The sequence below is a fragment of the Nansenia antarctica genome, assembly GCF_963989245.1.
Source record: "Nansenia antarctica genome assembly, chromosome: 17".
NCBI lineage: Eukaryota > Metazoa > Chordata > Actinopteri > Argentiniformes > Microstomatidae > Nansenia > Nansenia antarctica.
Window position 1 is genome coordinate 2,289,687 of NC_137687.1, and position 15,000 is coordinate 2,304,686.

Here is a 15,000-nt window from a genome sequence, read left to right on the forward strand (position 1 = left end):
ATTTACACTGGAGAAACAGAGAAACAGTACAAGGGGGGCAATAGAAGTTCTTAGGGACACAGTAGAGGGGAAATATTCAGAAACCTCTTTTATTTTTTATTTTTTATGAAACGACGTTGAAAACACAGAAAGGCTGTGAACCACTGCTCTAGAGAGATCTGTCCAGCTTTTATAACTCATTTGAAGAGTCTTTCATCCAGCAATTGAAGAGCTGTCCAATTATATCAAACATAGTTAGAAATAAAACCTGCCCCATGACAGAACTATAGTATACATGTATTTCTCAGGTGGAGATTACATTATGCCAATGTTTATGTTGTTGTTGCTGTTGTTGTTGTTGTTGTTGTTGTTGTTGTTGTTGTTGTTGCTGTTGTTGTTGTTACTGTTGCTGCAGAGTGCCTTAGAGTAAAGCTGATATAATCTCAGTAGCAACTAACTGACAAGTAGTTTACACCTTCACTAGTTTATCAATCATAAATGTAATTGTTGTAATAAAAAAAACTATTTTTGGCACAAAACAAGCACATTACAAACATTTACAAACATTACAAGCAATTACAAACAACAAATAATCAATGTACGTTGTATGTTGTACATACTTTTCAGGGATCCAAAATAATTAAAAGTAATTAATTGTACAGAGTTGCTCCAGTGTTGTTCAAATCAAATCAAAACCATAAATTCTGCTAATTCTTCTTGTTAATCTTCGTAAAAATCTGTTAATCACTTAAAAACCAACAACAATATGATGTCAACGACTTTTATGTTCGGATGACAAATATATGGTTCATTGTGAATTGTTATTTATTATTGTATACATTTCGATTTGTGTTGTATTGTATGAAAGTCTTGTTAAAGCTGCATAGTTATCTAACCCCCGAAAGGGTATTTGAGAGAGCAACGTAATAGGTCAGGGGAGGCTGGTGGAGGTAGAAATCGGAGGACGGGCTGGAATGGTACAATATCAGATATGATTCTCATTCGATTCCATGCATTACAATGAGCCCATCCTCTGATTTCTACCTCCACCAGCCTCTACAGCAATAAGAATACAGGTCAGGGTGCAATTGCAATATGCACCTGTTGAGGAAACCTGATCTATGAGGTTGAAGCCATGTGTGTTATAGAAGTGAGATTTTTTTTATTAACCTCTTGATTCATTGTTCTCAACATGTCGTCAGATGTCTGTAGTAGATGAGTGTAATAGCAGACTAATCTACCTATTCTATGTCATGCGCACTGTATGTCCTTTACGGGATTCCGTACCTTGAAGTTTACGAGTAAAGTCACACTTACCTTGAGTCTGTGTCCGTGCATCCTTATTCAGAATATTACAGTGGCGACGAGTTGATGATATCGTAAAAACATTACAATTCTTGAAAAGAAAAAAAACTTGAACTTGAAAACTGACTAAGTGAACTAGAAGAAATAAGGAACCTGCGCCGTTTTTGTCAAGAAGTGAGTGCGGCTAGCAACAAGTCAGCAAGCAACGTTGCCGCGGCATAGCGATGACGTCATGGCTTTGATGGGCTCTGCTGCCCTCTGTTGGCGAAAGTGAACACTACTGAATATTGAGGTAAAATCGACTTTTTCCACCAACATGCGGTTTGTGTAATTCGCTTTTAGCGCGACATAAAATGTTGGCGTGTGTTTCCTCTCTGCTTTTGTTTGTGTGTTAGAGATAGACGAGATCAAGACCAGCTGTTGGAACTAGGGTTGCCACCTTTCAGTCAGAGAAATAAGGGACACATCTCGCAGTAGGGGCCCCGCTCCTCGGGACCACGACCACCACGGGCCCCAGTGCTAGTAAATCACAAGTTAAACATTGTTTCAATAAAGCATTTAGATTCATACTTAAAGTTTCAAGTGCTTTATTAACACTGACTGAACGTATCTTAATACAAAATGTATTAAACAAAAAGCATTAGCATACAGTATATGCACCATAACTTAACTCAATAACTTACAATTAAACAAAGCTTTGCCACTTTCAAATATAGTGCAACAATGGTTGTGCAAATAATAATTTATGAAACTATAAAACTACTTCTGAAGTTGTTATAACTGTGAAAACGATGCAACAACACTGTTTAGCCACTAGGCGTCGCTATAGGAAGCCTTTGAGGCCTGCGTCTCCCATTCCCAGTCGGGAGCTACTTTCACTAAACTTCTCAATATGCTGATGAAATAAGAATAATAGACATGATCAAATTAAAGCAACATGACTCTTTTCTGTTCTGACTGCGAGTTGTAATCTATAATATAATGTAATAATGTGTGTATATATATATATATATATATAAATATTGTATATATATATATATATATATATAATGTATAACGGTAATATAATGGTGTAATCGGATTGCCTTGCAGATCGCTTACAATGCAGATCCCAGGGAGGGAGAGAGGGATGGATGGAGGGAGGGAGAGAGGGATGGATGGTATAGTACCTCAGGGAACAAGACATAGCCTATGTGATATATGGTAGCAGGCTCAGGAGAGGCTGGTGGAGGTAGAAATCGGAGGACAGGCTCGTTGCGACGAGCAGGGAATGGGATAACTAGCGGAGTTTGCCTCCCCTCTTCCTTATTCTGTTGTTAAGTCGTGACGTGTTTCCGGGTCCAACGTTGGCTGAGGCGCTCTCTTCGAAATGCCTCAATAATTCATTATATTTATATAGAGCTTTTCCGAGGCTCAAAGACGCTGACAAATATGGGGAAAACAGGAAAGTGCTGGGTCCCTTGTATGAATAGATCCCAGTCTAAAAAACGATTGAGATGTCATTCTACCGCTGTAGTACACTGGTACTCTGGTGCGGGGGATTTCTGGTTTGGACCCGGAAATTGCTAAACGTCACGTTTGACGTCAGACTTAACAACCAAATTCTGTTCCATGCATTACAATGAGGCCTGTCCTCCGATTTCCACCTCCGCCAGCAATCTAGCGATCTAAAGATTAGCACTCTATTGCGTTGGGCATGCAGCCGGACAGCAATGCTAACCAGTAATAGTATGTGACGTTAGAATTAAGGTTAGGTTCTATTAGGTTCTATCTCCATTTTTGTCAAAATTGAGTTTTTTACATAATCTGATCCATTAGGTGTTTATTAATGCCTGTGTGGTGTTATTTTTAAAATGTTGACATTTTTGAGTTAGTAATTAATAAAATACAAAGGTTCCATCTCACAAAACATAATGGAATGTAAAAACTTTGACGCTCAATATCTCTGAACTACCCTAAACGGAGATAGAACCTTATCATTCTAAACGGAGATAGAACCTTATCATTCTAAACGGAGATAGAACCTTATCATTCTAAACGGAGATAGAACCTTATCATTCTAAACGGAGATAGAACCTTATCATTCTAAGCTCACGAGTAAGTAGCCTAACCAGTAATTAATCCGTAATATTACATGTAGACTTCTGTCTGTATGTCCCACCAGGTTTAACGATGCTCAGACAGTGAGACATGTCTATTTTAGCCAGCTATTCAACCCACTTGCATGTCATGTGCTATATAAAACACAACACTGTGTATGTATGAATCAGGGGGAGGCTGGTAGAGGGTGCATAATAACAGTGAGGCCCCCCCCCCCCCCCCCCCCCCCGTCCTCCGATTTCTACCTCCACCAGCCTCCCCTCCCCCCTGGTGTATGGGGTGACACAGAAACACAGAAACACAGAAACACAGCTCCCTCCTCTCCAACCCCCGGGGACTCCTCTCTCCTCCATGGGCTCAGGTTACCACACACACACACACACACACACACACACACACACACACACACACACACACACACACACACACTCACACTCACACACACTCACACTCACACACACACACACACACTCACACTCACACTCACACTCACACTCACACACACACACACACACACACACCACACACACACACACACACACACTCGCACACACACACACACAGACACACACACACACACACACACACACACACACACACACACACCGCCTCACAGCCTCATCCACGGTCATCTCAGGGCAGCACATCCAGGGGCAATGGGTTGGGTGGGCTGGGGTGGGGTGGGGCGGGGGTGGGGGGGATCAGCCATTTGATCTCTGCCTCTCCTGTCTGGATGGGACCTGTCCTCTCTTTAATGTGGCTCCCTGTGTCGCCCAGACTCGCTATTAGGAGGAGGAGGAGGCCGAATCAAATTTCTTTTTTTCGAGAGAGATTTGTTATCGTGTAAACGGAACTCTGTATTACCCGCCCGTGGCTGATGAGATCTATTATTCCCCTCTTGGAAACGATCGTTTTGTTGTTTGTTGTTGTTGTTGTTGTTGTTGTTGTTTTCCTCCCCAGGCGTATTGACTTTAAGGCAGATTTGAACGCTAAAATGTCCTTCAGTGTCATTTGTGACATCTACATTTGCATTTCTAAGTAATTTAGCGGACGCTAACCCAATTACAAAGTGACTTACAATAGGAGCATTTTGTCTAAAAATGGAGGCCATCCTCGGTCTCAGGTTAGAGTGTCCTTAGCATTTACTACGAGGCAGGCCAGGAACTAGGAACTAAGGAAGGCGGTGGCTTCCTTGACCGAGGAGAACCGTGTCTTGTTGCCATCTTTGCCGGGGATTTGGAGCCTCGCCGGGTATAGGAGAGCTGGTAAAATAATTCAGGTAATGTATAATAGTAGAGTGTCAGGGGATGGAGAGGTCTAAACAGTGTGGCCTAATTAGACGAGTCTTTAGTCTACAGAGAAATATAGCCTATAGCTGACCTTAGAGGACCTTACAGGGGCCTTGAAGGACCTTAGATGACCTTACAGGGACCTTACAGGACCTTAGAGGACCTTACAGGGACCTTACAGGACCTTAGAGGACCTTACAGGGACCTTACAGGACCTTAGAGGACCTTACAGGACCTATAGCTGACCTTAGAGGACCTTACAGGGACCTCACAGGACCTTAGAGGACCTTACAGGGCCGGCGACGGAGGTTTAATGTAACCGATGGTTCTCGAGCCTAACGGCCCTTAGGGGGCAGGAGCCTATCTCCTGTTTCCGTAGCGTGAGGCAGCTTGATGTACAAGACAAGTACACCCCCCCTGGATATGACGCTGGTATGTTGCAGGGTCTTACCACCCTCCCCAATCCAACCCTTAATGCTGAGTGCCAAGCAGGGAGGCATCGGGTACCATTTTTATCATCTTTGGTGGTATGACTCGGCCAGGGGAGTTGTTCTCAGTGAATTAGGGGCGATCCGCCTTGGGGAATCCCCAGAATAGAGCCGGAACACAGCTGGTACCAATAACGATAATGTTTTAGCACACAAGATGCAGAACACCATAAACAAAAACAAAAAAAGAGCTTTTTCTTGGCTTGCTTGGGCTGTGGACGGCCTGCATCCTCCTTCTCCACCCTCCTTCTCCACCCTACGTTCCTCATCGATCGGGGTAGAATAGATCCTCAGTGATTGCAGTGTTCCGCTCTCTCATTATCCCCGACGGTTTGCTTAATAGTGGAGCCAGCCAGTCAGACAGAGAAGCTTTGTTGGGGCCTTTAGCTTGGTGCCAAGCTCCAAACCACACAGAACCCTTCAAGGATGTCTGCCGGACCCAAATAGATCCATCACTGTTTATCTCCTCTTAGTGCTGAGAGCTCGTTTGGATTCGGACCGGATGCAGGGTGGGTGAGCAGTTTTTTTTCTATGGAACGTTCCATGAGAGTATTAAACCTCACAATAATGTGACTGATACGTTCTAATGCTTTGGTCAGGATCCAATGTAATGTTATGAGAGTCCTGAGACTTCTTTTTCGGAAAATAAAATGTGAATACATTTCCGCTGTTGTTGAAAATCAATAACACACTCACTAGTCAACTGACACAATTAACACAGCAATGTCCAGGGGGGGGTGGCAGGGTTAGGGGAGATGGTTAAGGGGTAGGGAAGGTTGTATGCATGGGAGAACAGGTAGGTTTTGAGATGGGATTTAAAAGTGGAGAGTGAGGGTGAGTCTCTGAGTGACTATGTCTCCCTCTCTGCAATTGTAACAGATTATTATTATTATTATCATGGCTTCCACTTGCCATAGTCATGGTATTGGTCTCATTAGACTCATTAGTGGGGCTTGTTAGTAGCCCCTGCAGATTGGGGTGTGTGTCCCCCCCCCCCTCCCCTAAATCTTACCAATCTGCTGAATCTATCTCCCTAGCGCCCCGCATTGTGTACATGGTCATTGATGTATGAGACAGCGAGGGTCATCGCCTGTTCTGTCTGTTTCCTTATCAGATCTACGTGCTCTTGAGCCTCCAAAAAGAAAACGAAAAAGAATATACAAGTCATTGTAACCATGGTAACATTTTAACCGACGGCGGCGCTTCTCTTAGCCGCTCTGGGCTCGAAGATGACTCAGGTCCTTTTCCCTTAAGGTAAGGGTATGCAGGCTAATTACAACACTTGTTACATTGTAATCACATGGTTATTACACAGAAATCAGGACATGAAGTAATACAAACTGTTACCCAGAATGGTGATAATATAATGCTTGTGTGTACTGACCCTGTGAACAGGTTCCACCGCCTCTCTCTGCTCCCCTGGCCCCTGATGCAGGCTGCCCCCTGGTGGCGGGTGGTCGAAACTGAGGATGACATTGATACTACTGCCCAATGGGGTGATAGTAGGACAACTGCCCTGTAGGATGGAGGCAGTCGAGCTGGACAGGGGGCTGATAGTAGGGCGTGGTTGGTTTACAGCAGTAGAGCTGCCTTGTAGGTTGTTAGCAGTAGCAGTAGAGCTGCCTGGGGGGCTGGCGGCAGTGGAGCTGGACTGCGCTTAAGCGATTTATTAAAAACAGATGATCTCATTGTGGACAGAGGAGTCGCACTGTGAGACAATGGTACGACGGTACGTACACAAGTAGCTATACTGTGAACGGCAATTTGACACTTGAACACTTTAAAACACTAGAAGTGGCATGGTGTGGTGGCATGGTCATGTGACCAAGTGAGTAAAACAATGTTTATACCTTTGCACTTGATCAAATTCCAGGACCCTCCTTTCATGACTTTTCTTAGATATGTGGTGTTCTACCACCCCAGTATCCTTACATTTTCAAAATCACACCAGGATAATAGAATAGAATAGAATAGACTTTATTGTCGTTGTACAGTTGCCTATACAATGAAATTGTAGTGGTTCTTCTGAAGGTGCAAAAACAGAAAACATATTCACATATTCACAAACATATACACATATAACATATCAGTCATATTACGTTTACATTACACACAGCCAGGAAAGCAGAGTGTAAAGTCTGTACTAGTAGGATCTACCAATGCTCACTCAGCTACGCAACCGTTTGCCAAACACTACAATAGTGATCATGCATGGTGGTGTAATTCTTTTGCCCAGTGCAAGTCATGTATGCCTATAGTATCACTCTTTCTGCCCATTGATTAATTTGTATAAATGTCATTTAGCCCAGCATGGGGGCATGCTGTCTTTTGGTGGGGGGAGTATGTAGAGATCTGAAAATGTAATATAAACAGAAACCAAAAGTGTGTATTTTCCACATTTCATTATTTTGTATTTTTGAGAAAATACTTGTTTGTTTGATGGATGTGCTCCTAAGCCAATCAGATCACTTGAGAAGTCATATGTTGAGAGTTTGAGGAAGTGCAAGGGGGTGACAGATGATTGAATGATTGAGAGCACAACAGACACCTGTGGCAGAGTTGGCTGTGTGTTTGGAGAGCTTGCGACTATTTTGTGATTTAAGTTTGGACTATACTGTTTGACATTTAGCAATCTCGGGTTTTGTTTCAGTTTAAAGGGGTTAGCCGGTTTGTTATTTTTCATTTCATGATAAACGTGTACCGTGTACAACGACCAAACCGGGGACGTTCTGCCTGCTACCGGAGCAGCGACTTGTACCCCAGACTGAATCAGAGGATTGTTATCCACATTGCCGCCATCAGGACTGAGTCCGTGTGTGCAACGCGTCAACCCAACTCATCTTACAACTCAACCGCATCTGCTTCACCTCCACCATTCTACCGTGAGTCATTGGGAGTTACCGGATTAGGGACACACAATTACAATTACATACACTTATCTGATTTGTTTGTAAACAAGGAGAGTTAGTCAGTTCACCATCAAAAGCTAAGACTCAGAATCCTGTTATATCTTAATTTATTGAAATAGTACCTCAGGAGAGGGTTACACAAATATTACACTAGACAATTAAAAAGCGAAAATGCTATAAAACAAGCTAGAGACGAGGTCCGTGGTGTCAAGTGCAAATAAAGACAACAATCTTAAGAAAATAAAAACAACTATAAAAGCAAAGCTAAAAGACATGAGGTCAGTGGCGTTATAATACTATAATAATACTGTAAAAATATATAAATGTATAAATAGGCACTTTTTCCCCTGAAGATGAACATTTATGAACATGTCTTATGTCTATTGTTCAGTGTTCTGATGGTCCATGGGTAGAAACTGTTGGACAGCCTGTTTGTTCCGGCCTTTATGCTCCTGTACCTCACTCCAGAGCGCATCAGGCTGAACAGGTGGTGACCAGGGCCGCTTTAAGGGGGGGCTAGCTGGGGCGGTGGCACAGGGCCTCGCGCTTTGGAGGGCCTCGCGTGAGGCAGGGTAAAAAATAAAAATAAAGTTTTTTTTTTTTTTTTTTTTTTTTTGGGTACCCTGGCTGGCGAGGCCCTCCAAAGCAAGGGCAAGGGACCATATTATTATTTTTGCCTTTAATACATTTCTTAATGTTCACAGATGTGATAATCATAGTCAATCATACATCTAAAATCTAGCATACCTGTAGGACAGGGGGATTCTTAGCAACAGAAAAAAGTAATTTCCCCCTATGACACCTTACGTGAAACGTGAAAAGAATTTTTGGGCGCGCGTTGACACTTGTTGTGCATAGTGACTGCTTAGTGCAACGGACAAAATGCAGAGGGAACGAGACCGAGGAAGAAAATGTTAATCGGGTGCTGAAAAAAGAAATACAAATAAAAGAAAGGAAGGCTTCAGGGCCTCGCTTAGAGGTTCGTTCGAAACATTTCTAAAAACAAGTGAGGCTCCCGTTAGCACCGAAGAAGCTAACGTTACTGCTAGCACTAGCAATGCTAGTAGTAGCACGGCACAGCCCCCCCTGAGAGGCAAAGATGATGTCTCTGAGGTGGAGGAGGACAACTGCTACACCGGCAGCAGTGGGGCTGCCCAGCCCCAGGTGATGATGGTCAGGAGTGGCGAAGTAGAGGATACGGAGGCTGAAGATGGAGCTACTCAGAGCAGCAGCAGGGCTGACAGTGATGGAACGCAAGACGAGCCTACAGTGTCAGATATGTCATGTATGATGATCCTGGTAAATTGGCCGGTACATAATATGGACTCTACAGTTACAGAAGTGATCATTAGAAGAGGTCCCCCAAAGATGAAACCTGGATTTAGTTATCCTAAAAATAATGAGAACAGGAACTTTAGTGAAACTTTATTTCTCCGAAAACTACCAAATGGGGAAAACATAGAAAGAAAGTGGCTTGTGTACTCTCAAAAACGGGACATGTCTTTTTGCTTTTGCTGTAAGCTTTTCAACATAAAGGATAGGCCTACATGGTGGTGAGTAACATCTCTATTCATGTCAATAATGGCTTGTGCGTATTTAATGTTGGGTATGATGACTGCTTTATCCTAAATCCTAATCCTTTACGAGTATAAAAGGTTTGAAATGAAACAAACATGGTTGTAAACTATCTAAATAAGTAGATATGCTATTGTCTATCAGCACAGCATGTGAGCGCATTTCTTGCAATATATCGGTGCGTGCGTGTCGCGCGGTTATAAGTAAGTAAGTTTATTTTTTATTTTTTATTTTTTTATAACAGTAGCCTACATCATTATAAAAGGCCTCGCAAATCTGACTTCGCACAGGGCCTCGCATATCTCCCAAGCGGCCCTGGTGGTGACCAGGGTGGAGGTGGTCTTTAAGAATCCTTCCTGCTCTGGAGAGGCACCGAGAGCGTGCCACGTCATCCAGGGAGGGCAGGGGACAGCCGATTATTTTTTCCGCTGACTTCACCACTCTCTGCAGTCTCTTTTTGTCCACTACTTTGCAGCCAGCGTACCATACTGTGATGGAGAATAGGGCTGGGTTCAAAAAATCGATTTCCCGATTCAGAATCGATCTTCATTAAAATGAGCGATTATCGATTCCTAAATCCCGAGATCGTTTTTTTTTTTTTTTTTTTTTTTTTTTTTGCTTGCAGCTTCAACCCGCAACGAGATCTCGTGCTACAAGAATTGATCATATCTCACGCAACGTGAGGTCTCAACACTAAAATCTAAAAACATGGCGATGGCAGGGACACTCAAGTCACCACCAGGCTTAAAGTCAGATGTCTGGGTGCATTTTGGATTTTAAAAATGTGACGATAGAGATGAGCTGGACAAAAGCAAAGTCATATGTAAATAAAAAGTACATTCATGTAACTGCTTTGGAGTCAATTCATTGATATGTTTAACAATGCTACATGTTATAGGGTTCCTTGAACCATTTATAGCATTAATTCTGAGAATCTCTTTCATATTCAAGCAAAAAATGTATATTTTAACTAGATCGAATCGGAATCGAATCGAATCGAATCGAATCGTGAATCGAATCGAATCGTGAGCTCACTGAGCTGGTGAATCGGAATCGAATCGTTTTGGGAAATCAGCGGCGATACCCAGCCCTAATGGAGAATGTCAGCACACTCTCAATGATGGAGTGGTAGAAGTTTATCAGCAGCTTCTCCTCCACCCTGTTTCTTTTGAGAACTCTCAGGAAATGGAGTCGCTGCTGGGCCTTCTTTACCACCGCTGTGGTGTTGGCTGACCAGGTGAGGTCCTCTGAGATGTGGGTTCCCAGGACTCTCTCCACAACGTCTCCGTTGATGTAGAGTGGAGCAGGGTCTGCCTTTACCTTTCTGAAGTCCATGACCACTTCCTTGGTCTTCTTGATGTTGAGAGTCAGGTTGTTTGTGACACACCACTCTGTCAGCCGCTGCACCTCGTCCCTGTAGGCTGACTCATCCCCTCCGGTTATGAGCCCCACCAAGGTGGTGTCATCCGCAAATGTAATTATTGCATTGGTGGGGTGGGTGGGGGTACAGTCATGGGTGTAGATGGAGTACAGGAGAGGGCTCAGAACACAGCCCTGTGGAGAGCCGGTGCTGAGCATGAGGGTGGAGGAGTTGTGTGGACCCATCTTGACTGTCTGTGGGCGGTTGGAAAGGAAGTCTTTGATCCAGGCACAGGTGGCGGGGGGGAAGTCCAGGGCAGCTAGCTTGTCCACGGGGATATCGGGGATGATTGTATTAAAAGCTGCACTGTAATCAACAAAGAGCATCCTCACCGAGGACTCCGGGTGTTCTAGGTGGCTCAGAGCAGTGTGGAGGGCTGTAGAGATGGCATCGTCAGTAGACCTGTTTGCTCTGTAAGCGAATTGGTGAGGATCAAAGCCTGGGGGGAGGCGGTCTTTGATGTGGTGAGATATTAGTTTCTCGAAGCACTTTGCGACCACTGGTGTTAGGGCAATAGGTCTGTAGTCATTGAGGTTATTTATGGTTGGGGTTTTGGGGAGTGGGATTATTGTGGCTGATTTGAGGCAAGGTGGAACGGATGCCTGACTCAGGGAGAGATTGAAGATCTTTGTGAAGACAGGTGCGAGCTGAATTGCACAGGCTTTCAGCACTACCCCAGGTATTCCATCAGGACCGGTGGCTTTCCTTGTGTTCACAGACCTGAACACACGACTCACTTGATGTTCTTCGACATTGAAAGTGTATGTGCTTCCGGACTGTGATGTCAGTGTCACTGTGTTGGGCCTTGTTGCTTCGAACCGGGCAAAGTGATGGTTTAAGTCTTCTGCCAGCGAGGCTTCTGCACTGAGGGTCACAGGAGAGCTCCCTTTGTAGTTGGTGAGGTGTTTCAATCCCTGCCACACTTGACGTGAGTTATTGTCTGATAGGTGGCCCTCCACCTTCCTCTTATATGCCTCCTTGGCACCTTTTATGCCCCTTCTCAAGTCTGCCCTTGCTGAGCTGTACAGGGCCTTGTCACCTGTCTTGAAGGCGGAGTTACGGGCACTCAGGAGTGACTGAACTTCCCTTGTCATCCAGGGCCTCCGGTAATAGCTAGTATAAAGCTATTTTGCAGTTTTTCCTGTGTAGGAAGCAGGCTAATTTACAAGAGGTGCCAACTAGGGGTCGTTGTGTGTAAGTAGCAGCTTTCCATTGTAAAGACTATGTTCATTTGACCCCCGAGGCGGCGTTAAGAGTAGGTGAAATAGGCACGGCGGCTCTAGTGTTAAGAACACAATCACAACGCAGATCAGTGTGATGTGGCGGTTGGTGCTGTGAATGGTGTTGGGCAGTAAGTTAGTTATACGTGACGTTGGTTTGACGTCATGACGTGGAGAGCCATGCGTGATTAGAGTTAAAACTACCGACTGTTGGTTGTTGTGGAACCGATTGTTGAGTTTCATCTCTACCCGTGGTCGCCCATGGCTATGAAAGACAGAAAGAACCCAACACGACACGACAGGCAGCAGAAGTGCCAGCAGCAGCTGATGTGTCACTATTGGCTGATTAATGAGTTTGAATCTGGGTGTTTATTCAATGGCTTCTATTCTAAATCGTAGGGTCTTGATCCATCAGTAACTCTCATGCATAATGAATCATTCTGAAATAATAAACCGGATGACGGTGATAAGAACGTTTTAAGAAGCATTACTTAACACCATAATCACACAAAGCTGTTAAGCAACCCTTATATAATCTGGCACCCACGCAGTCTCATTAAGTTGGTTCCATGTGTTGCCTTAGATTTCTCTGTTGTGATTTATGAGAGTGATGCCATCGAGGAGGGGGGGGGGGGGGGTGATAAACGGTACCGGGGCCACTTCCCATTCCTCTCCAACAAAAAAAAACAAGTAATTATCGGAGAGCAGTGAATCTCTGCAATCTAATAGTGCTCCTCTCAGTGTTCTTTTAAAGCTCTTAAACTAATTCGTGATTGATCGCTAATTATCGGTGACGGAGCCTCTGGGAGGCAGCTGTAGACTATCCCACCTCAGACATGTCCCCCCCCCCCTCCAACATGTCCCCCCCCCCCCTCCAACATGTCCCCCCCCCCCCCTCCAACATGTCCCCGTCCCTCCCCCTCCAACATGTCACACGTCCCCCCCCCCTCCTCCTTTGAACAGTCTGAAGGCAGCTATAACTTCCAAACAGGTCGACTCTGCTCCTTGTTCGCGCGGGTGAGTCAATATTCCTGAGGACGTGTGAATGATCACTGTGCCCTTTCCCCAATAAAGAAAGTTGCTTCACAACAATAAACCACCCGAACCCGATATTGCGTCCTGGATTGGTGCAATACAATACAGTCTTACGCACAGGTGAATTAGCCCCCAACACATTAATTAAATCCGTATTACAGTCCTATTAAAGTTCCATATGATGTATAGGCTGTATAGCTGTCTGTCTGGGGTGTTGCCTTGCATAATCATAGCAGATGATCGTAAACATTAACCTATGGCACAGACTAGTGAAATGAAAAATCTATGGCTGGCTGCGTTCGTAAATTCGCCCTGAGAGCGCCGGAACGCACACTGGGGTTCAACGTCATAAGGAGACCCAAGTAATTTGATTGGACAAGAGGCATTCAATGAGTGCTGGGTCAGATTCCAGAGCGAATTTACGAACGCAGCCTGAGATGAGATTCGCAAATTGGCCCAAACATTGATTGCAGAATCAAAAACATTGGCTTCGGGGGACCGAATTTATCCCTCCACTCTCCTGCGCGAGTAATGACAGGCGATAGTCTTAATGGTGCGGGGGGCAATTGATGTTCCCTATTTGGATTGTGAATCACTACCCCCCCCCCCCCCTGTAAGAAGAGCATTAAGAACACGTGTCATCAATGACAAGGTATTTGTTTTCAGCAGCAGATCAATCGAGGTCTGGTTTTGTCCGTCTTTGGAAATCTATTGTGCCGGCTCCTGCCTTAGGTTATAAAAGTAGGGATGTTTAAAACAGCTTGAAGCTCAGTTCAGTGTAACCAGAGACGCTCCACGACGAAATGTGAGGACTGAAAGGTGCACCCATGCGCCAGGTAGGCGATATCATCATGGCATGCTGTTATACCATCCTTGTTTAAATAACAATATAGGCAATACGAATTGATTTATTGTTAAATAATAGTAACATTACTAAAAAGTAAACATAACATATTACTAAAAAGTAAATAAGCATAATAATTACAATATATATATATATATAATTATTTATTATTATTATTATTATTATTATTATTATCACATCATGCAAATTCACTTTTTTTCTGGCTAAATGTTTTCTCTGCAAAGTTGCAGTTGTGTCCAAATTTTTTGGGGGATGAAAGGAATTGTTTGAAAAATACTATAAATGCACGACGTAATTGTTTTCAAAACCGGTCAACTGTAGCATGCTGTACTATCTTCTCTCGTTGTAGTGTAATACTTACACATAGTAACCTTCTTTCATTGAAGAGATAGATTAATCTGTAGCAAACCTGGTCCTAGATTTCATTAGATAATTATATCTTGTATTCCAGGGTTTAGGGTTTAAGTATGCAAACACTCCACAATGCATTAACACTGTATCACCCGCAGCTCCATTGTTTGGCTGTTAGTTTCTTTTTATTTTGAGTTTTATTCATATAAATTCATTTAGCTAGAAAGTAGTTATCGTTTCCAGTAACACACAACACGATATCATAGCGGAAAGGCAAATGCCTGAGAAGTTGCATCTCGTTTTTATCCAGTAGGGGGCGCTAGAAGTCCACCATGAACTAAGTGGTGTTTTAACCCCTTCCAAGTGAGCGTGACTCAACATTGTACACTGGCGCTCGTGGACCTGCTTTTTACTGTTTAAAGTTATTGTAGAATTATTTTTCTGATTATTCAGATTCTTTAGCA